We start from the raw sequence: 7,720 nt of genomic DNA on the forward strand, positions 1-7,720 counted from the left end.
GCAGGTAAACCTATTTGATGCACCAGACTCCTTGTTTTGGAAGTTGTCCGCTTTAGGAGAGTTCTCAGTTAAATCTATGTAGACAGACTTGATTAACACCGGGCCCATCCTCAGGGCGATCCACATCTGGAAGATTAAGTTGCCATTGAAAATCAAGGTGTTTATGTGGTTTGTGTATAAAGGAGTAATTTTGACAAAAGATAACTTGGCTAAGCGTAGTTGGGAAGGAAGTAAAAGATGTTGCTTTTGTGACACGGACGAAACAATAGAGCATCTATTCCTCCAATGCCCACTTGCTAAGTTATTGTGGTGAACCATTCATGTTGCTTTTAACGTTGTTCCGCCTGGGACTCACATTTTTTGGGTCTTGGTTAAATGGGATAGAGCCCAAAACCGCACACACATTCGAGTTGGAGTGCCTTTTACAGGCAAACCATCACCAATTTTTTGCAGGTTATCTTCAAGGCACCTACTTGGATCCGTATGTGGTTGTTACTCAACCATGTGAACCACATGAAGCATATGGATATTGGGTGCAACCGATGAGAGATGGTTGCACGGGATACTTACAACCAGTTTGGATGACGGTCAAATAATAGGATAGGTGTTTAGTCGTCTTACCCTATTTTCGTCAGTTGTGGCAAATTCCTTTTCTGAGACTCGTACTTTTGTTTGAGACTTCATGTTGAACTTGGATTATAAATAAAAGTTGTGTGCATCAAGAGATGCGGAGGCCGAGGGTTTTCTGCTTTTTCAAAAAAAAAATTGCATTCAAGTTCGTCGTCCGAAAAATTAAGGTGTGTCTACCTCTCCTAGCTTTTCACATGGAGCGTGTACTGGCCATACTACTAAGACTAGCTACTAGAATAATATATATGGTTTTGCCGATTCTCACTCCGATGAGAATTAACTAAATCTCACTCAACAACACGGTATGGATTTACACGAAGATTGATGCATTTTTTTTTCTTTGTTGTGTTTGATTGTTTTACAATTTTTTATTGTTTTGGCTAGCGAGCATGCACTATAGTTGTGTGGCTGACTGGCGGAACTGGCGGAACTTGATCCATCATTTCTATGTGGCCTTTGAATTACACTAGAGGTTGGGGCGCCACCGGTGGCGCCGCCTGAGCGGTGACTCTGCGGTGCCAGGTATGTCTTCGCCCATTCAGCTACTTTGTTCACCTCTTGTTAGCACATATACACGACAATGGTGAGCTCTTTGATCCAAAGAGAAAAGCATTACAAGCAATGCAAATGAATCTCGTCTCTTTCCATATAAGTGAAACTGTAGCACATCACTATTCACTAACAAACTGCAGCTTAGCTGCTTTTCGGGTGTGGATAAGTAAAACTCTTACAAGAGCGTTTACGGACTGACAGCTCCACAATTTTTTACTCCCTGCTCCGCGTCCAACACCCTCACCTAAAGGAGATGCAAGGCGATATCAGGACAGGAAGGGCGGCGGCTGCTCGCCGGAGCAGGACCAGCCGATGTGCATGAATGGAGCCACCGGCTACATCATCCAGTGGCTCGACCACACCCGCTTCGGCAGGGCCACCGTGTCCACGCCACGGCGTGGGACCCAGATGCACCAATATTGAAAATCAATCAATAATGGAACATGTTCAATTGTGTAGCAAACCTGCAATGCACCAAATATGATAAAAACTGGTATCAACCCAATTATTTTCCTTATAGAAACTTCCAAGTAAGGTGAAAGTCTTTTGTACATGATAATATTGCACCTTCTGCCCGTCCTTTCCTCTCTTCTAATGGCCATTCATTATACATCCTTGTCACGGATGATGCTACTGATCAGAAAGATATTAATCTCACACGAAGTTCCTTCTCTTCAAATGTCCAACGTTTGACCAATCCAGCACAAAGAATGATGATGCTAGTTGCTAGCATAGATCTACTTTATCAGACTAAACAACTTTTCAGTTGTTAATCTCTGAAAATGCAGAATGCTTGTTCTGAAACATAGAACTTGTGCGGTGTTGCTCCGTACAGGAATTGCTTGTATGCATTCCTAAATAGTGGACAGGTGGTAGCTAGACTGAAGCTCGCTTGTGAAACATCAGTCATAAACATGTAGACGACCATGGTTTAACCAGTGAAGGGGCTAAAATTCAGTAGCCCAAATTAGGATTACACTTGACCTTTTCTATAGAGAAACCTAGGTACTGTAGTAGCATATGTTTAGGTTAGCAGGTCGTAGCAAATGCAAAATCATGCTCAGTAAAGCCATGTATAGATGTATGCTAGTTACATTAGCACATACATACGTGGAGAGAATTAATTTACCAATAATGTCAACTGCTACCTTCTGCCTTTAATTGTAACTGAAAAAGCTCTGCTCTGAAAGTATGATTGTGATCAATCACCTGTTCCGGTGTCTTTTTCTTCTCAAACTTGAAAAAAAAAACCATGTGATTTTGCTCAACCTGGCCATCATAAAACCAAAATACATCCACCAATCATGTCTTTAAAGCAAAAGAGCACCCTCCCAATCAAATCTGCTACAGCAGAAAGGAACATACACTACGTAAGAATTTGGAAGAAGGAACAAATTAATTAGGCCAGGAACCATATCTTACAGCAGCCAAGTAAAAGGGTGTAGTCGTGTTGGACGCCATAGCAGGCAAGCGGACCACCACCGATATGCGGTACCATGACATGACCATGCTCTTCACCTACAGCACAGTCGTAGCGCCGTCCTCCTCGATCTGCGGGGCTTTCCTCCTCGCCGTCAAGCCGATGGTATATATATTTGTTAAAACACCATGAGAATATTAGTAAGTGGGCTTATTCATTGAAATAGATAAATAGATAAGTAATAATCGCTTCAACTTTGGCCCTGTTTGGATCATGGGGTTAGAGCTAGTTTGTGTTAGTTGGGGGCTCAAATAACCCAAAAGTATCCAAACAGGGAGGGTTAGAGTGGGTTAGTTTCATCTAACCCAACTATCCCGGTGGAGAGGTGCTTATTTGGGTTAGAGTGGGTTAGAAAATAACTCTAACTCTAACTGTGTTAGAGTATCCAAACAGGGCCTTTGAATGGAAGTCAAAGGTAAGGTACTGATTAACATCCTACAAGATGGTAATCACAAATAGGAATAGCTACACACACACACACATAGACCATGAGAATATTAGTAAGTGGGCTTCAACCCAAAGGCATTTTTCTCGCATCAATATTGGAATCCACTGCACTGATTGCCTTCTCTGTATGTCTTTAGCATATTTGCTAGCACTGAAATCTATAGGGAAAATTTTATGACGCAGACTATGACAGAAAAGCATGAAGCACAGTACAACATAATTAGCTCACCGCTTCGTATGATCTCAGGTCAGTGTCATACTCTGATCTTCTTTAATTCCAAAGGCAAATGCTTCTGCAAAAAATTATCATTGAAGCAATCATATCAGAAATTCGTGAAACTGATTTGTAGTGTGTACAGCAAGAACAAGGAAAAAGGGAACATAAATGGGCATAGGATGCGTAGGCCATAGGATGGTCAGGACCAGTTTTAGCACCAGCAATCCCATCCATCTCAGAGAATGGATCATGCATACGTATGCAATCTAAAGATTAAAAGGATCATATGCATTTGAAGCTGCAATTCCCATATCAAATAATGGATTTGCAAGTTTCCCTAAATACCAAGCAAAAAAATTTGGTTTTGTCAAAGCAAGATATAGAATGAGTAAAGCAATTCATATGTTCAAGAAAGGAAAATACCAGACTGACTACACAAGCATGGTATAAACTTCGTCGTTGCAAATTTGTGTTGATGCTCCTGTAAGGCTGTAACTTCAAACATCAAGTCATGTTGCATTTTCTCAACGCATTCCCGGCAACTGTCCAGGACGGAAGTCATGCTACATATCAAGATTCCATCACATAAATCAACAAAAACCTAAAACCTACAGGAAGATCAAACATAATTAGTTCGGAGAACACTCTGAAATTTGATACGGAATGTCATCAGCGATAGTGCATACAGAACCTGCATATGGGCCAGTATAGGGTCTGTATTGGCACTCTGATTCATGTTTTAGGCCTCCTTTGGTTTAGAGGAATTTTGTAGGAATTTCATAGGATAGGATTTCTATAGGAAAAATTCCTTTAGAGCCCTTTGGTTTGTAGGAATGGAATCCTATTCCTTTGGAGGAATTCTTCCTATCCTCCACATTTCATAGGAAAGTAAAAATTAGCCTAGACTCAATGGAAAAAATCCTATGATGTGAATCAAAGGGCATCTTCTTTCCTATTCCTACTCATAGGATTTGAGATGCATGTCATCTCATTTCCTATGACTTTTCTATTCCTACGATTTTCTTACCCTATGAACCAAAGGAGGCCTTAACTTGCAATAATAAGGATACATTCCCAAGCATCCAAAGTTCTGGAACTTGGACATAAACTCTAGAGAGGCGCCAACCTTCTCCAAAGCAAGGCATCTTATGTTACCCAATTCACTCCTGCAAGTTGGGCGGCCATTATGAACCCTTGGCTTGCATTCAGAACAAATGGTTTGACCATTGGAGCACTGCATGCAGAAATGTGACAAAATAGTTAAAAGTACCTCTAGAGTCTAAACACATTCATAACTTTCTTTCTGAGCTTAAGAATATGTAGTGTAAATTCAAAATAGTCATGAGATATCAGACCCTCCTAGTAGAATAATTTCACAAGGAACACTCTCAACAACGTTGAAAATAAAAAAGGAGAGTGCTGCAATCTGTAAGTCCAAAATGTTTGCAGGGAGCTAGTCAGAGGTAGGCGTGATGCATGGGGTGGTTAACAGAAAGGAAGGGATGTCACCTATTAGTGTGAAAGTGATTCATAGAAAAAGGTTACAAACCAAAACCCTATTTTAGCTTTGCCTACCTTGGTCGGCAATTTCATATTCTTTTGCAATTGGATATTCTAATATATTGGCATACACATAGAAAGCCAAAAGCCTAGAATAAGGCTAGTATGATGCAACCGAGATGCTATAGTTAAATGTGATTAGTTCAACAAGAAGACATACCCGATGAATTGGAGGATACATGGGAACCAAACACACAGGGCATTCCAATAGCTCATGCACATTTGTAGAAACTATGACATTTGGTTTCCCTGAATGCTCGATAACATCACCGACGAGTTCTGTGACATTTGAATATCCCATTCTTTGGAGGCTCGATAACTTCAGCACCAATGTTGTCAAGATAGGCAGTCGATGTCGCGACCAAACTTATAGATAAAATCATGTATGGATGAGAAATATTTAGGCTTGGAAGCAAATAGCAAGATAGCATGATTTAATCCTGGGTGCAAAAAATGCCATGTCAAGCTCAAAGGATGGCTGGAACCTGATATAACTCTCAAGACAAGTATTATCATTAACATCACATCACCGGCGGTACATAAAACTGATACATCAACCTGATAACATGAATTAAATAAAGGATCTATCATGAGTACTTTTACCCACTATACAGAGAACATTTCTCTCTATCAAATAAGTAACCTCATAGTAGATTAAATAGATTTTTGGAAGAAAAACTTGATCCAGTCCATGGGGTACCACGGAATAAAATTGTTGGGGTACTGAAAAAAAAACATTGATTTCAGCAAACATCATTCCTCGAAGTGAGGAATATTCAGTCCAAAACTACATCAAGTCACAATAGCAGTCTTCCATCCATTTGCAACAAATCAGTGTTATGATCAATACAAACATCAAATGGAAGGAACACGTGATCGAGTTCAAGCAGAGGCAGAGTTGGATCGTCCGCATGGACATGAACAGGATCTGCCATAGTGTACACTCTACAAGACTGAAATTAAATCATGTCGATGTGAAAATCAAACTCCAACTGAGCATTGCATGTAGATTTTTACATTATTTTGCATTGTGGTAAGTACAATCAGGAATTGGTTGATTCTTGCTTATTTCTAATCGATGAACAAAATCTTATAGTTCAAGTTTCATCATCAGAACTCAAGTTAAAGAAGGTCCTTGCTAGAAAATCCTGTGTATGCTCCACAGTTTTATCATGGTCAACTAAGATCAACCATCCAATCATACGTAATCGTGTTTAGAGCTAACAGATGACTAATCTTCAATTCTTGATCCCCTTAATCTGAACTGTAACAATCCGATTACAGCTGCAGTGTCGAAATAGAACCTTTCAGATGGTCACTGGGCAACATAATCAACAGGTAGAATTTCAATTCAGTAGCAATTTTTCATTTTAGACAGATTCATGGACCATGATTCAGCTACTAAACCAACTTCGAAACCCTAGAAATTAAGGGAGAGGGAGAGTGGGAAGACCATACCGTCAAGAAGGCTCCTGCCGGGGAGGAGGGGCCGAGTGAAGCCACATATGGCGTCATAACGGTCGCCAAGGAGCTAGCAGCACCAGTACAGGAAGAAAATGGGGATCCTGGCGACGGCGTAAGTCGTGTGTGAGGGAGATGGAGGGTAGCAACGTCGCAAGCTTCCTGTGAATCTCCGGCTGAAAGCATCGAGCGGGCCACCCGCACTCGCCGGCGCGTCCATGGGTCATTGGAGCTCAGCGTCTCTCCGAGCCGCGCGAGGCATAGGCGGGAGTCCCGCTGCTCCGACCCGCATCCACTAGCTGGCCACAAACATTCTCGTCCCATACTCCATGGTCGGGCTGGTGAAGAGAGAGGAGATGAGGCGAGCGAGGCTGATGACGGCCGATGGATCAGGGCGCTATCGAGAGAAAAGGGTGAGACGAGAGAGAAAAGGGTGCTCACCTCGGGGAACCCGTGGAGATGCCTCCTCCGCGCGTGGAGGTTGTCCGGCGACGCCGCTGAGGAGGCCGCCGCCACGAGGCCCACAACCACCCCGAGCCTCCTGCACCAGATGCCGATCTAGTCGAGGTTGCTGGCGAAACGAGTGCGGGGCAGAGACACGGGCGAGGAGGGATGGTCGCTGGTCGGGAGTTGCTTCACCAGTTGCTGGATCGGGCAGCCGCCTCCAGCAACGAGGCACACACAGATCGAAATCGCCGCCACCCGCGCGCAAACCCTCCGCCGGATATGGAGTGCTGGCGCTCGAATCCCTGTCGCCAAGCTCGAGTTCGTCATTCCCCCACTCGTGGAGATGTCGAGGAGAAGAAGGGGAAGAGGCGAGGGAGTGGAGGCAAAGGTTGCGCGTGCGAGGAGAGGAAGACGAAAGTGAGGAGAGGGGGCGGCCGTATACGGACAGGCTAATCTGAGGAAAATATATCTGCCTCTCCCTATTCTTTTCTGGCCAATACGCGTGCGCGCTCAACAGTACAGCTTGCCGACGTGGCATGCGCGGGCATCCGCCCCTTGCGCCTTATTGGGGTAAATGATGAGGTCATTGGCAAGGATGACAAACCAAATTCCTTTAACAGGAGGTGAAGTTCTACAAACCATTTTATTTTTTTAAAATACTGACGATAGAATATATGCATAAGCTACATTTGTAAACCAAATATAAAAAACATAAGTCATCATGGCACATCCTATTACTTGTCTTGTCATTCCCAATGAATGGTATTCTTGCCTGTTGATTTTTGATAGAATTGCAACTAATGTATTTTCTTGTGCTATATTAATTTGAATTTTCAATTCTATAATTTTTGGTATGTTAATTTGTTATTTTACACCGGTGATTTGCATATTTCCCAAAATTAAAAAGTGCAACAAAAAGGTGTACG

At 42.6% G+C, this 7,720-nt stretch overlaps 1 long non-coding RNA gene across 3 annotated transcripts; it reads right to left on the reverse strand.

The window, feature by feature from the left end:
* Positions 1–1,183: 1,183 nt before the first annotated feature.
* On the reverse strand, positions 1,184–7,225 carry LOC119311485. 3 transcript variants are annotated; one of them, XR_005151080.1, is made up of 10 exons: positions 6,789–7,225; positions 6,345–6,685; positions 5,047–5,326; positions 4,453–4,560; positions 3,750–3,934; positions 3,339–3,402; positions 2,605–3,267; positions 2,392–2,523; positions 1,750–1,932; positions 1,184–1,646 (listed from the first exon to the last, which is right to left on the reverse strand). It is a non-coding gene; the product is annotated as an uncharacterized LOC119311485 (long non-coding RNA). The 3 variants fall into 3 exon arrangements; XR_005151082.1 differs by lacking the exons at positions 4,453–4,560; positions 5,047–5,326; positions 6,345–6,685; positions 6,789–7,225 and adding an exon at positions 4,018–4,149 and having other exon boundaries at positions 2,605–3,402; positions 3,750–3,927; XR_005151081.1 differs by lacking the exons at positions 4,453–4,560; positions 5,047–5,326; positions 6,345–6,685; positions 6,789–7,225 and adding an exon at positions 4,018–4,149 and having other exon boundaries at positions 2,605–3,402.
* Positions 7,226–7,720: the final 495 nt, after the last annotated feature.

The sequence above is a fragment of the Triticum dicoccoides genome, chromosome 5B (assembly GCF_002162155.2).
Source record: "Triticum dicoccoides isolate Atlit2015 ecotype Zavitan chromosome 5B, WEW_v2.0, whole genome shotgun sequence".
NCBI lineage: Eukaryota > Viridiplantae > Streptophyta > Magnoliopsida > Poales > Poaceae > Triticum > Triticum dicoccoides.